We start from the raw sequence: 14,930 nt of genomic DNA, 5'->3' as shown, positions 1-14,930 counted from the left end.
TCCTCTCGGCTACCTCCAGTCGAGACGAGAAGCTCGAGTTTCCTCCTCAGTCCCTGATACAGGCGATACCTGTTTAGGGACCTGAGGCTCGAGAGCTGGCGGAAGAACCCCGCAACCTGCTTCTTGAATATCTCCCACCACTCAGACTTACTACTACAAAAGTCCAGTAAAGGTACCTGACTTTGAAGAAAATCCTCAAAGGACTGTCTTATCTCTGTTTCCTCCAGGAGGGACAAATTCAGCTTCCAATAACCTTTTCCCATCCGGGGGGTCTCTGAAACATTCAGGGAAAACAAAATCATACAGTGGTCGGAGAACTCCACCTCAACCACGGACACTGCGGAAGAGACGGCTTCCTCCTTTAAATAAAACCTGTCTATCCTAGACCTGCTGCTACCTCGATGAAAGGTGAAACCCGCGTGGCCTGAGGGGCTCCGGATGTGGGCATCCTCTAGGCGAGCTTCCCTGACTATATTACTAAGGGCCACACAGTCATAAGCCAGCCGATCATTGGAACCTCTCCTATCTTGGGACCTCGTGACATTATTGAAGTCCCCTCCAAAGATCACTTGCCGGCTAGTAAAAAGAAAGGGTTTAATCCTCATAAAGAGATCCTTACGGCCCCACTTTGTTTGTGGGGTGTAGATGTTAATGAGCCGGAGCTCTTGTCCCTTCATGAAGACATCTAAGATCAGGCACCTCCCCATTTCTAACTCAATGACCCGTCTGCATTCGACCGGAGCGGTAAAAAGGACCGCCACCCCACTATACGGCTCAGCCACAAGAGACCAGTGGGAGGGGCCGCGCCTCCACTCTCTTCTGGCTTTCACCAGAGAGGCTAGATCTGACAACCTGGTCTCCTGTAAAAAGAAAATGTCGGCTTCAACACGGCCGAGAAAATCAAAGGCTGCGAATCTAGCCGTATCAGACTTTATACTGGCACAATTAATAGATGCCAGCGTCAATGGGGTGAGTGCTGCCATCCTGGGTAATTGAGTTAGACGGCCTTACCCATTATTTTTTCTTGCCCTTCTTCTTCACCGCCTCATCCCCTGAAGAAGAAGGAGCATTCTTACTTTCTTTAGATCTCTTTTTTGACTCAGACTGATCCATCTGGCTCCCATCTCCATCTGGCCCTGAGTTAGCCCTGCCCTCCGAGGAAGATGCCTCAACAGGACAGGACCCAGTTCCCCCTGGAGGCTCCAATCCCTCAGGCACCCCATCCTCGCCACCCCCCTCCAATGAGGGGGAGGAGATGGTATCAAGGACAAGGTACCTGTTCGATAGGTCAATCAGAAGGGGGGCAGGTAAGCTTCCTTTTAGGACCTGGCCTTTAGCACCTGAAATAGAGGACTGAGACTTCCCCTTTACAACTTTTTTGCCCTTGTCTTTTTTCGGCCTTTCCCTCCCCTCCTCATCCACACTTTTATAGTGGGAGGAATCAGAAAAGATCAGCCTCTTTGCCTTCCTCTTCGCGAATCCTCCTAATCTCCTCATCCAACACACCATCCCCCAGGGTCTCAGCAACATCTGGGCTAGTGACAGGAGCAGGGCCAGGAGCTACCCCCGCCACCTGAGAACTCTCCAGCTCCCTGCTCCTTCTGCGGTTTTCCTCTCGCCTTAGTTTGGCAGGCCCCTTCTTGCTCTTCATTAACCCTTTTGCTCCTTCACCCATGCCCGTACCCTCCCCAGCCGGGGCAACCCTAAAGCTCTCCCCAGCTGGAGCGGCCACCAAACGGGAAAAGGCGCTGGGGCAACGCTTGAAAGGGTGTCCTAGGACAACACACAGATGACACCGGATCTGCCCACAGGATGCAGCCAAATGACCAGCCCCACCACAAAAAGCGCAAACTTGCACAGTGCAGGCTGCGCTAAAATGGGTAGGACTACCACACCTGTGGCAGACTTTAGGCTGCCCCTGGTAGAAGACTTGGATTCTGTCACGTCCGAGTAAGGCTGCCGATGGGATGTGGGCAACTGTGCTCCCTGAACGCCTAAGTTTGACGGAAAACGTCCAGGCCCCAGACCAGATCCCGTGCTCATCAAGATTTTTCTTGGGCATGTCCGTCACATCCCCATAACGACCGAGCCAGGTCATGATGTCGTAGCAAGACAGCGACTCGTTACGGGTCAAAACGGTCACTCTCTTGGTTTGGTTCTGCCGGGATATCGCTTTTACAGCGAAATCCCGCCAGCCGGGCTCGTTCTTCACCATCTCGTAATTCGACCAGAAAAGTTCAAGACCCTCTGGCCGAACAAAGCTGATGTCGAACTCAGAAGAACCATAGGGGTGAATCAGGGCAAAGATGTCACTCGCCCTGAACTCCATCTGAAGGAGGAGCTCAACCACCCTTGCCCGGGGCGGGCACGCTGTCACGATGCCGGCTGGCAGGTAGTGGATCCTCTGTGCCAGAGAGGGATTGGCGTGGACCGTGCTAGTGGATCGGTTCTAAGTCACTACTGGTTTTCACCAGAGCCCGCCGCAAAGCGGGATGGTCTTGCTGCGGCGGTAGTGACCAGGTCGTATCCACTAGCAACGGCTCAACCTCTCTGACTGCTGAAGATAGGCGCGGTACAAGGGAGTAGACAGAAGCAAGGTCGGACGTAGCAGAAGGTCGGGGCAGGCAGCAAGGATCGTAGTCAGGGGCAACGGCAGGAGGTCTGGAACACAGGCTAGGAACACACAAGGAAACGCTTTCACTGGCACAATGGCAACAAGATCCGGCGAGGGAGTGCAGGGGAAGTGAGGTATAAATAAGGAGTGCACAGGTGAACACACTAATTAGAACCACTGCGCCAATCAGCGGCGAAGTGGCCCTTTAAATCGCAAAGACCCGGCGCGCGCGCGCCCTAGGGAGCGGGGCCGCGCGCGCCGGGACAGGACCGACGGAGAGCGAGTCAGGTACGGGAGCCGGGGTGCGCATCGCGAGCGGGCGCCACCCGCATCGCGAATCGCATCCCGGCTGGAGGCGGTATCGCAGCGGCCCGGGTCAGTGGATCTGACCGGAGCGCTGCAGTGACGAGAGTGTAGCAAGCGCTCCGGGGAGGAGCGGGGACCTGGAGCGCTCGGCGTAACAGTACCCATCCCCTTGGGTCTCCCCCTCTTCTTAGAGCCTGAGAACCTGAGGACCAGACTTTTGTCTAGAATATTGTCCTCAGGTTCCCAGGATCTCTCTTCTGGACCACAACCCTCCCAATCAACTAAAAAAAAAGTTTTCCCTCTGACCTTCTTGGATGCCAGAATCTCTTTGACGGAGAAGATGTCCGAGGAGCCGGAAACAGGAGTGGGGGAAACAAGTTTGGGAGAGAAACGGTTGATGATAAGTGGTTTAAGAAGAGAAACGTGAAAGGCATTAGGGATACGAAGAGAAGGAGGAAGAAGAAGTTTGTAAGAGACAGGATTAATCTGGCACAAAATTTTGAAAGGACCAAGATAGCGTGGTCCCAACTTGTAGCTAGGGACACGGAAGCGGACATATTTAGCGGAGAGCCATACCTTGTCTCCAGGAGAAAAAATGGGAGGAGCTCTTCTTTTCTTATCAGCAAACTTCTTCATGCGTGATGAAGCCTGTAAGAGAGAATTTTGGGTCTCTCTCCATATGGTGGAAAGATCACGAGAAATTTCATCCACAGCGGGCAGACCAGAGGGCAAGGGGGTAGGGAGGGGAGGAAGAGGGTGACGGCCGTACACCACGAAAAATGGGGATTTGGAGGAAGATTCAGAGACTCTGAAGTTATACGAGAATTCGGCCCATGGTAGAAGATCTGCCCAATCATCCTGGCGGGAGGAAACAAAATGTCGTAAATAATCACCCAAGACCTGGTTAATTCTTTCTACTTGTCCATTGGATTGAGGATGATATGCAGAAGAAAAGTTTAATTTAATCTTGAGTTGTTTACAGAGAGCCCTCCAGAATTTTGACACGAATTGGGCGCCTCTATCCGAGACGATCTGCGTGGGCAACCCGTGAAGACAAAAAATGTGTACAAAAAATTGTTTAGCCAACTGAGGCGCTGAAGGAAGACCAGGAAGAGGGATGAAATGTGCCATTTTGGAGAATCGATCAACGACCACCCAAACAACAGTGTTGCCACGGGATGGGGGTAAGTCTGTAATAAAATCCATACCAATCAGAGACCAAGGCTGTTCGGGGACAGGCAGAGGATGAAGAAAACCAGCGGGCTTCTGGCGAGGAGTCTTATCCCGGGCACAGACAGTGCAGGCTCGCACAAAGTCCACGACATCCGTCTCCAGAGTCGGCCACCAATAGAAGCGAGAGATGAGTTGCACAGATTTCTTGATGCCTGCATGACCTGCGAGATGGGAGGAGTGACCCCATTTGAGGATTCCGAGGCGTTGGCGTGGAGAGACGAAGGTCTTTCCTGGAGGAGTTTGCCTGATGGAGGCTGGAGAAGTGGAAATCAGGCAGTCAGGAGGAATGATGTGTTGCGGAGAGAGTTCAACTTCCGAAGCATCCGAGGAACGAGAGAGAGCATCGGCCCTAATGTTCTTATCGGCAGGCCGAAAGTGAATTTCAAAATTAAATCGGGCAAAGAACAGAGACCACCTGGCCTGGCGAGGATTCAGCCGTTGGGCAGACTGGAGATAGGAGAGGTTCTTGTGATCGGTGTAAATAATAACTGGAAATCTTGATCCCTCCAGCAGATGCCTCCATTCCTCAAGTGCTAATTTAATGGCTAGAAGCTCTCGATCCCCGATGGAGTAGTTCCTCTCCGCCGGAGAGAAGGTCCTAGAAAAAAACCACAAGTAACAGCATGCCCGGAAGAATTTTTTTGTAGAAGGACCGCTCCAGCTCCTACAGAGGAGGCATCAACCTCCAATAGGAAGGGTTTAGATGGGTCAGGTCTGGAGAGCACGGGAGCCGAAGAAAAGGCAGACTTGAGCCGTTTAAAGGCGTCTTCCGCTTGAGGAGGCCAAGACTTGGGATTGGCATTTTTTTTGGTTAAAGCCACAATAGGAGCCACACCGGTAGAAAAATGTGGAATAAATTGCCTGTAATAATTGGCGAACCCCAAAAAACGTTGGATAGCACGGAGTCCGGAGGGGCGTGGCCAATCTAAGACGGCAGAGAGTTTGTCTGGATCCATTTGTAGTCCCTGGCCAGAGACCAAGTATCCTAGGAAAGGAAGAGATTGGCATTCAAACAGACATTTCTCTATCTTGGCATAAAGTTGATTGTCACGAAGTCTCTGAAGAACCATACGGACATGCTGGCGGTGTTCTTCTAGATTGGCAGAAAAAATCAGGATATCGTCCAGATATACAACAACACAGGAGTATAAGAGATCACGAAAAATTTCATTAACAAAGTCTTGGAAGACGGCAGGGGCGTTGCACAGGCCAAAGGGCATGACCAGATACTCAAAGTGTCCATCTCTAGTGTTAAATGCCGTTTTCCATTCATCCCCCTCTCTGATGCGGATGAGATTATAAGCACCTCTTAAGTCCAGTTTGGTAAAGATGTGGGCACCTTGGAGGCGATCAAAGAGTTCAGAGATGAGGGGTAGGGGGTAGCGGTTCTTTACCGTGATTTTATTAAGACCGCGGTAGTCAATGCAAGGACGTAGAGAGCCATCTTTTTTGGACACAAAGAAAAATCCGGCTCCGGCAGGAGAGGAGGATTTACGGATAAAGCCCTTTTTTAAATTTTCCTGGATGTACTCAGACATAGCAAGAGTCTCTGGGGCGGACAGAGGATAAATTCTGCCCCGGGGTGGAGTAGTGCCCGGGAGGAGGTCAATAGGACAATCATAAGGCCTGTGAGGAGGTAGAGTCTCAGCTTGTTTTTTGCAAAAAACATCCGCAAAGTCCATATAGGCCTTAGGGAGACCGGTTACAGGGGGAACCACAGAGTCACGGCAAGGGGTACTGGGAACCGGTTTTAGGCAGTCCTTGAAACAAGAGGGCCCCCAACTCTTGATCTCCCCAGTGGACCAATCCAGGGTTGGGGAATGGAGTTGAAGCCAGGGTAGTCCAAGGAGAATTTCGGAAGTGCAATTGGGGAGGACCAAAAATTCAATCTTCTCGTGATGAGGTCCGATGCACATTAGAAGGGGCTCCGTGCGGAAACGTATGGTACAGTCCAATCTTTCATTGTTTACACAATTGATGTAGAGGGGTCTGGCGACACTGGTCACCGGGATGTTGAACCTGTTGACGAGAGAGGCCAAAATAAAATTTCCTGCAGATCCGGAATCCAAGAAGGCCATAGTAGAGAAGGAGAAGGCAGAGGCAGATATCCGCACAGGCACAGTAAGACGTGGAGAAGCAGAGTAGACATCAAGGACTGTCTCACCTTTGTGCGGAGTCAGCGTACGTCTTTCCAGGCGGGGAGGACGGATAGGACAATCCTTCAGGAAGTGTTCGGTACTGGCACAGTACAGGCAGAGATTCTCCATGCGGCGTCGTGTCCTCTCTTGAGGTGTCAGGCGAGACCGGTCGACCTGCATAGCCTCCACGGCGGGAGGCACAGGAACGGATTGCAGGGGACCAGAGGAGAGAGGAGCCGGGGAGAAAAAACGCCTCGTGCGAACAAAGTCCATATCCTGGCGGAGCTCCTGACGCCTTTCGGAAAAACGCATGTCAATGCGAGTGGCTAGATGAATGAGTTCATGTAGGTTAGCAGGGATTTCTCGTGCGGCCAGAACATCTTTAATGTTGCTGGATAGGCCTTTTTTAAAGGTCGCGCAGAGGGCCTCATTATTCCAGGATAATTCTGAAGCAAGAGTACGGAATTGTACGGCGTACTCGCCAACGGAAGAATTACCCTGGACCAGGTTCAACAGGGCAGTCTCAGCAGAAGAGGCTCGGGCAGGTTCCTCAAAGACACTTCGAATTTCCGAGAAGAAGGAGTGTATAGAGGCAGTGACGGGGTCATTGCGGTCCCAGAGCGGTGTGGCCCATGACAGAGCTTTTCCAGACAGAAGGCTGACTACGAAAGCCACCTTAGACCTTTCAGTAGGAAACTGGTCCGACATCATCTCCAAGTGCAGGGAACATTGGGAAAGAAAGCCACGGCAGAATTTAGAGTCCCCATCAAATTTATCCGGCAAGGATAGTCGTAGACCAGAAGCGGCCACTCGCTGCGGAGGAGGTGCAGGAGCTGGCGGAGGAGATGATTGCTGAAGCTGTGGTAGTAGCTGCTGTAGCATCACGGTCAGTTGAGACAGCTGTTGGCCTTGTTGCGCTATCTGTTGTGACTGCTGGGCGACCACCGTGGTGAGGTCGGCGACAACTGGCAGAGGAACTTCAGCGGGATCCATGGCCGGATCTACTGTCACGATGCCGGCTGGCAGGTAGTGGATCCTCTGTGCCAGAGAGGGATTGGCGTGGACCGTGCTAGTGGATCGGTTCTAAGTCACTACTGGTTTTCACCAGAGCCCGCCGCAAAGCGGGATGGTCTTGCTGCGGCGGTAGTGACCAGGTCTTATCCACTAGCAACGGCTCAACCTCTCTGACTGCTGAAGATAGGCGCGGTACAAGGGAGTAGACAGAAGCAAGGTCGGACGTAGCAGAAGGTCGGGGCAGGCAGCAAGGATCGTAGTCAGGGGCAACGGCAGGAGGTCTGGAACACAGGCTAGGAACACACAAGGAAACGCTTTCACTGGCACAATGGCAACAAGATCCGGCGAGGGAGTGCAGGGGAAGTGAGGTATAAATAAGGAGTGCACAGGTGAACACACTAATTAGAACCACTGCGCCAATCAGCGGCGAAGTGGCCCTTTAAATCGCAAAGACCCGGCGCGCGCGCGCCCTAGGGAGCGGGGCCGCGCGCGCCGGGACAGGACCGACGGAGAGCGAGTCAGGTACGGGAGCCGGGGTGCGCATCGCGAGCGGGCGCCACCCGCATCGCGAATCGCATCCCGGCTGGAGGCGGTATCGCAGCGCCCCGGGTCAGTGGATCTGACCGGAGCGCTGCAGTGACGAGAGTGTAGCGAGCGCTCCGGGGAGGAGCGGGGACCCGGAGCGCTCGGCGTAACACACGCATCTTTACCCCTCCAAATCAGACGGGCCACATTCCTACGGTTACTATCCTGCCCGGGAGTCGGGAGGGACCACATCACCTCCCCATTCTGTTCTTGGAAGGCACCCAGACCATGCCTCTCTATCCAAAAAGACAGGTCAACCGAACCCCTCCCTTCTACCTCAATTGACCTATCACCCTTACGCAGAGCCTCCAGGAGGCGCCGCTGCAAGTGACCCCCAGAACCAGATGGAGACGGAGACCCTCTTGATTCCCCGGCAGCGACGCTGGCATAGCTTCTAGCAGTCGCCACCAGGGGGGCAGCCGAACCAGCCCCTACTTCCTCAGTACTCTTTACTGATCCAGTGACATCCCTTTGCCTGCCTCCAGCACTCTTCTCTTGCACACCGATAGCATCCCTCTCTTGTACAACTCTAGCACCCCTCTCTCGCACACCGCTAGCATCCCTTTCTTGCACACCGCTAGCACCCCTCTCTCGCACACCGCTAGCACCCCTCTCTTGCACACCGCTAGCACCCCTCTCTTGCACACCGCTAGCACCCCTCTCTTGCACACCGCTAGCACCCCTCTCTTGCACACCGCTAGCACCCCTCTCTAGTACACCTCTAATGCCCCACTCTTGCACACTGCTAACATTTTCATGCAACATACCATCACCAAAATTTTCACTCTCTTTTGCACTCTTCCCTTTCACACTATTATCCTGGCTAAACTTTCCTGAGCTGGCCGGGTTATTTGCGTATGCCACGGGGGTTTGTGCTGCTGGTCCCGCCCCCGATGACCGCTTTTTCGGTTCTGGCGATGTTACTTCCAGTTCCAGTGATGACACTTCCTTCAACGCCGATGATGTTCCCAGTGAGAACTGCTTCACACTGGGTGGGATCTGTCCCTCCGGACGCACCCCCACCCCTCCTACAGCAGCCGACGTGGAGGGATTCCCCACAGCGTCAGTGCAACCTTCAGGAGCCACCTTACCCGACCGCCCGGGCTTTTCTACCAATCCAGACGCATGGACACTCCCCCCCCCCCTCACAGAGGAGTGCCCTGCTACGCCCAGATCGCTCGGGGGACCGCCCCCCGAGCAGACAGCAACATCACCAAGCTCCGGCACTAGGACACGCCCCCTGCCCACCTGGGGTGGTCCTGCAGCATCGGAGTCGCCCACCTTAAGCCTGTCCTGCCCTTCCCTACCGACTGGACAGGCGGCTCCTTGGCGTCTGCAGCCATCTTAGAAACCTTATCCACCATGTACCCCCCATTCTGGCCCCGCTTTACAGCAAAAGCGGGGTCGGGCAGACTGGGGGGCCCACCAGCCTGAACCACCTTTTCAGATGGCCCAGACTGCTGGAGAGAAGAATAAACAAGTCTGGTGACCTCTCCTTTTTTCCTTTTATTTCTCCTCTTCCTCTTGCCCTTCACCTCAGTATCTGGGCCTAAGTCATTTCCAAATGAGAAGTTCTCAAAATGGGTAGGTGACTCTTGGAGCACAATCGCCTTCAGCAATCCACCACCAATTAACCCATTGCTGCTGCCGCTGTCGTCACTGCTGTCATCTGACGTTACAGGCAGGGCTACCTGAGCAGGATTTATGTATGAACTCTGGGTTGTGTCCTCCTCCTCTATTTCACTCTCCTCTGCACCACCATCTTGCTTCTCTTTAGCACCTTCCTCAGCACTGTCCTCTCTTTCTCCACCACCATCTTCCTCCACACTGTCCTCCTCAGCACTGTTCTCTCTTTCTCCTCCACCATCCACCTCCACACCATCCTCCTCTGCACTGCTTTCGCTGTGACTGACCTCCTCCTCTCTTTCTGGGTTCTGCTGGCCTCTGAACCGACTTTCATTGCAGAGTTTTTCTCTGAAGATACCAGCCCCTTCCATGATCTCCATCCTCACCCTTTCTACCTCCTCAACCTCTTTTTTCAGGGTGCGCACTTTAGCCGAATACACTGGCCTTCGATTTTTTGAGGTGTAATCAGCCTGGTAACGGGCAAATTTTAAGTCCTCTCTTAGCCCACGAAGCATTTTGCCAAGACACTCATACTCCGCCATTTTTGCTTGGATTCGGGACCCAAAAGTGGCCAAAGACTCCCTGGGACCCAATGCCCCCCATTGCTGGGGTTCAGAGGTACCTTGCCTCCCCATGTTTCTCCTCAACTCCTCACCTTCATGCAGGTCTTTACCTGCAGCCTTGCTTGTAGCCTTCCTTGCAGCCTTGCGGCTTCCAGATATGGACGGTGGAGTTGGTTCTGCATTTCTGCGGATCCTGGAGGATCTCCGTACCCCATCCTGGGAGTTGGCCGTTGCAATGTCACCTCCACCTCCCGCCGGCCTGGTAAGGGAGATGGGGACGTTGGGGTTCATGCAGGGAAACCCTTCCCCGAAGGCTGCCACAAACCTGGGGGGGGGGGGGGGGGGGGAGGGCTGGTGAAAATCCTGCTGCTCTCTGGTTCTCTGGTTCTCCTGGAGCTGACGATCACACAACCACACCCTGAACAGGAAGTAGTGCAACAGCTGGAGACACCCTATTTGGAAAGCACTGCTGTAGGGTAATTTGGTGGTGGATGCAAATCCCTAATTTAGGCCTCAAATGCACATGGTGCTCTTTCACTTTGGAGCCCTCTCATATTTCAAGGCAACAGTTTTTGGTTACAAATTTTTTTTCTCTTCTTTTAACCCTTAAGAAAAGGTAAATTTTGGGTCTACACCAGCATGTTAGTGTAAACAGAGTGTACCATATACATTTGAGGCCTAAATTGGTGATTTGCACAGGGGTGGCTGGTAGTTACAGCAGTTCTGACATAAACATAAAAAACACCCATATGTGACCCCCATTTAGAAAACTACACCCCTCACGTAAAGTAACAAGGGGTATAGTGAGCCTTAACATCCCACAGGTGTTTGACAAATTTTTGTTAAAGTTGGAGGTGAAAATAAAAAAATGTATATTTTTTTCCCTAAAATGCTATTGTTACCCCAATTTTATCATTTTCACAAGGGGTAATAGGAAAAAAAGCCCAGCAAAATTTGTAACCCCATCTCTTCTGAGTCAGAAAATACCCCACATGTGGATGTAAAGTGCTCTGCGGGTGAACTACAGGGCTCAGAAGAGAAGGAGCACCATTGGGCTTTTGGAGAGAGAATCTGGCTGAAATTGAAGGCCATGTGCATTTAGGCCTCCATGGTGCCAGAACAGTGAACCCCCCCCCCCCCCACACACACACACACACACACACACATGTGACCCCATTTTGGAAACTACACCCCTAATAAGAAGTGCAGTGAGCATTTACATCTCACAGGTGTCTGATAGATTTTTTTGAGCAGTGGTCTGCCAAAAGAAAAATGAAAATTTTTCATTTGCACAGCCCACTGTTCCAAAGATCTGTCAAATGCCAGTGGGGTTTAACCCCTTAAGGAACCAGCCCATTTTCACCTTAAGGACCCAGCCATTTTTGCACATCTGACCATTGTCATTTTAAGCATTAATAACTCTGGGATACTTTTACTTTTCATTCTGATTCTGACATTGTTTTTTCGTGACATATTCTACTTCATGTTAGTGGTAAATTTTTGTCGAGGCTTGCATCATTTCTTGGTGAAAAATTCCAAAATTTGATGAAAAAATTGAAAATTTAGCATTTTTCTAACTTTGAAGCTCTCTGCTTGTAACAAAAACAGACATTCCAAATAAATAATATATTGATTCACAGATACAATATGTCTACTTTATATTTTCATCATAAAGTTGACAGGTTTTAAGTTTTAGAAGATATCAGAGGGCTTCAAAGTTCAGCAGCACTTTTCCAATTTTTCACAACATTTTCTAAATTGGAATTTTTCAGGGACCAGTTCAGTTTTGAAGTGGATTTGAAGGGCCTTCATATTAGAAATACCCCACAAATGACCACATTATAAAAACTGCACCCCTCAAAGTATCCAAAATGACATTTGGGTAAGTGTGTTAACCCTTTAGGTGTTTCACAGGAATAGCAGCAAAGTGAAGGAGGAAATTCAAAATCTCCATTTTTTACACTCGCATGTTCTTGTAGACCCAGTTTGTTGAATTTTTACAAGGGGTAATAGGAGAAAAAGCCCCCCAAAATTTGTAACCCAATTTCTCTAGAGTAAGGAAATACCTCATATGTGTATGTAAAGTGTTCGGCTGGTGCAGTAGAGGGCTCAGAAGGGAAGGAGCAACAATGGGATTTTGGAGAGTGAATTTTTGCTGAAATGGTTTTTGGGGGGCATGTCACATTTTGGAAGCCCCTATGGTGCCAGAAGAGCAGAAAACCCCCACATGGCATACCATTTTGGAAACTACACCCCTCAAGCCACGTACCAAGGGGTCCAGTGAGCCTTAACACCCCACAGGTCTTTTACGACTTTTCGTTAAATTTGGATGTGTAAATGAAAAAAAAAAAAAAAAAAGTTTCACTTCCAGGCAGTGGAAGAGAGGTGGTTGTGGTTGTGATAAATATAAAGCAAATACACTATGTTGAGCTAGCGATTGTTTGTCTGTATACAAGAGTGTGAAGCATACAAGTGAGTGAGTATAAAAGTGAGGGGACTTAAAATTAAGGGACTTTAAATTCAGGAAGTTTAAATTGAAATATTTGATTTTTTTTTCTTTTCTGTTAATTTTTGCAATCCCCAAATCTAGTATGACCTCCATGTTGGAAAAGGCAGTCCAGTGTGCATCTTGCGCAATGTATGCAATCCTTGAACAACAGTTTGAGGGTGCATATTGTTGTGCGAGATGTGTGCGAGTTGCTCATTTAGAAGCCCAGATCCTGGATCTAGAGGAGCAACTGGCAACACTGAGATGCATTGACAACCCGCAGAGTAGTCTCCTGCTCACTGAGCAGGTACTCTCTGGGGTCGAGGTGGGGATGGATAGTGGGACGGAGGGGCAGGACAGTCAGGCAGTTAGCTGGGTTACAGTTAGAAAACGGGGTAGAGGGAAAAGTGTCAGGGAGGCTAGTCCTGAACTGGCACACCCCAACAAGTTTGCCCAGTTGGCAGATGAGGGGGATGTCATTTCAGAGCTAGCGGTACTGCAGCAGGACTCTGCCTCTGACCGCCAGGGGGGTGTCTGCTCCAGTAAGGAGGGAGGGAGGAGAGCAGGGCAGGCCAGACAGGTACTGGTAGTGGGGGACTCAATTATTAGGGGGACAGACAGGGTGATCTGTCACAAAGACCGGGATAGCCGAACAGTGTGTTGTCTTCCTGGCGCTCGAGTTCGGCACATCGCGGATCGGGTTGACAGGTTGCTGGGTGGGGCTGGAGAAGACCCAGCAGTCATGGTACATATTGGCACCAATGACAAAGTAAGAGGTAGATGGAGTGTCCTTAAAAATGATTTCAGGGACTTAGGCTGCAAGCTTAAGGCAAGGACCTCCAAGGTAGTATTTTCTGAAATATTACCTGTACCACGAGCCGTACCAGAGAGGCTGCGGGAGATAAGGGAGGTAAACAAGTGGCTCAGAAGCTGGTGTAGGAAGGAGGGGTTTGGGTTCATGGAGAACTGGGCAGACTTCGACTTTAAAGGAAACAGATTTCTGACTATAGCTAAAGACCATTATCTGTCCCAAATGGTGCAGGGCCTGACCAGAGGGGGCGCCCTACTAGACTTAATATTTACCAACGTACTGAAACTGGCAGAGTAATTAATGTGCAAGTAGATGGACACCGAGGAAATAGTGATCATAATGTAATACATTATAACTTGTTCTTCAATAAGGGAATCTCTCGAGGGGCCACAAAAACAATGAACTTTCGAAAAGCAAAGTTCGATCAACTCAGAGAAGCCCATAACAATATAAAATGGGATAATGTCCTCAAAAATAACAATACTGACACTAAATGGGAGACTTTTAAAAATATCTTAAATTTTCACTGTAAGATGTATATACTTTATAGGAATAAAAGGGTCAGAAATAAAAGTAAACCAATATGGATGAATAAAAATGTTAAGGGGGCAATAAATGACTAAAATAAAGCATTTCAGTTACTAAAACAGGACAGCAGTGAAGAAGCATTAAAAAGCTATAGAGAAAAATGTGAAATATGTAAAAAACAGATAAAAGCCGCAAAAATAGAGACAGAAAGACTCATTGCCAAAGAGAGTATGACTAACACCAAAATGTTCTTTAATTATATAAATAGCAAAAAGGTCAAAAATGAAAGTGTTGGCCCTTTAAAAAATGATGAGGAAGAAATTATAAACGGGGATCAGGAAAAAGCAAATATACTAAAATTCTTCTCCACTGTATTCACTGAGGAAAATGAAATGCCAGGTGAAATACAGTGTGATAAGGTAAGCTCCCCAGTACAGGTCACCTGTCTAACCCAGGAAGAAGTACAGTGCCACCTACAAAAAATCTAAATAGACAAATCACCAGGTCCAGATGGCATTCACCCCCATGTTCTAAAGGAATTAAGTAATGTAATAGACAGACGCGGAGGTGTTGAGGGGCATGTGTGGAACTCCGCTACTCCTTGCTGGGATTTGAATAGACTGGCCCAGACCCTTTCTTGTGGATGGAGAGTGGAGCTGAGTAAAACGATCAGACTTTACATGTGATGAATATCTAACAGTGCAGAAGCCGGTGAAACCATTGATTAATACCCCGGCAATATTCTGAACAGAAGCAGCCTCTTGCACTGGCCCCATGTGGAATGGACAATATTGGATGCCTGACTCTCTGCCTGGTCACTCCTCCTAGCGATTTGGAGAAACCGGGACTCATGGACTAAATTGAACAACTTGGTCTTAGCAGAATTCCTCTCTCATGAAATTGGACCCCTCCCTGGACCCAATAAGATCAGTGACTCTGGGGGGTGATTGCACTGTCTACCAGGGGGAGCGTGAATACGCTAATGATTCCGTAGTTGCATATTAGTATGCTATATTTGGTGGTG

This window comes from Hyla sarda (genome assembly GCF_029499605.1).
Source record: "Hyla sarda isolate aHylSar1 chromosome 2 unlocalized genomic scaffold, aHylSar1.hap1 SUPER_2_unloc_5, whole genome shotgun sequence".
Lineage (NCBI taxonomy): Eukaryota > Metazoa > Chordata > Amphibia > Anura > Hylidae > Hyla > Hyla sarda.
Note: the sequence above shows the minus strand (reverse complement) of the source record.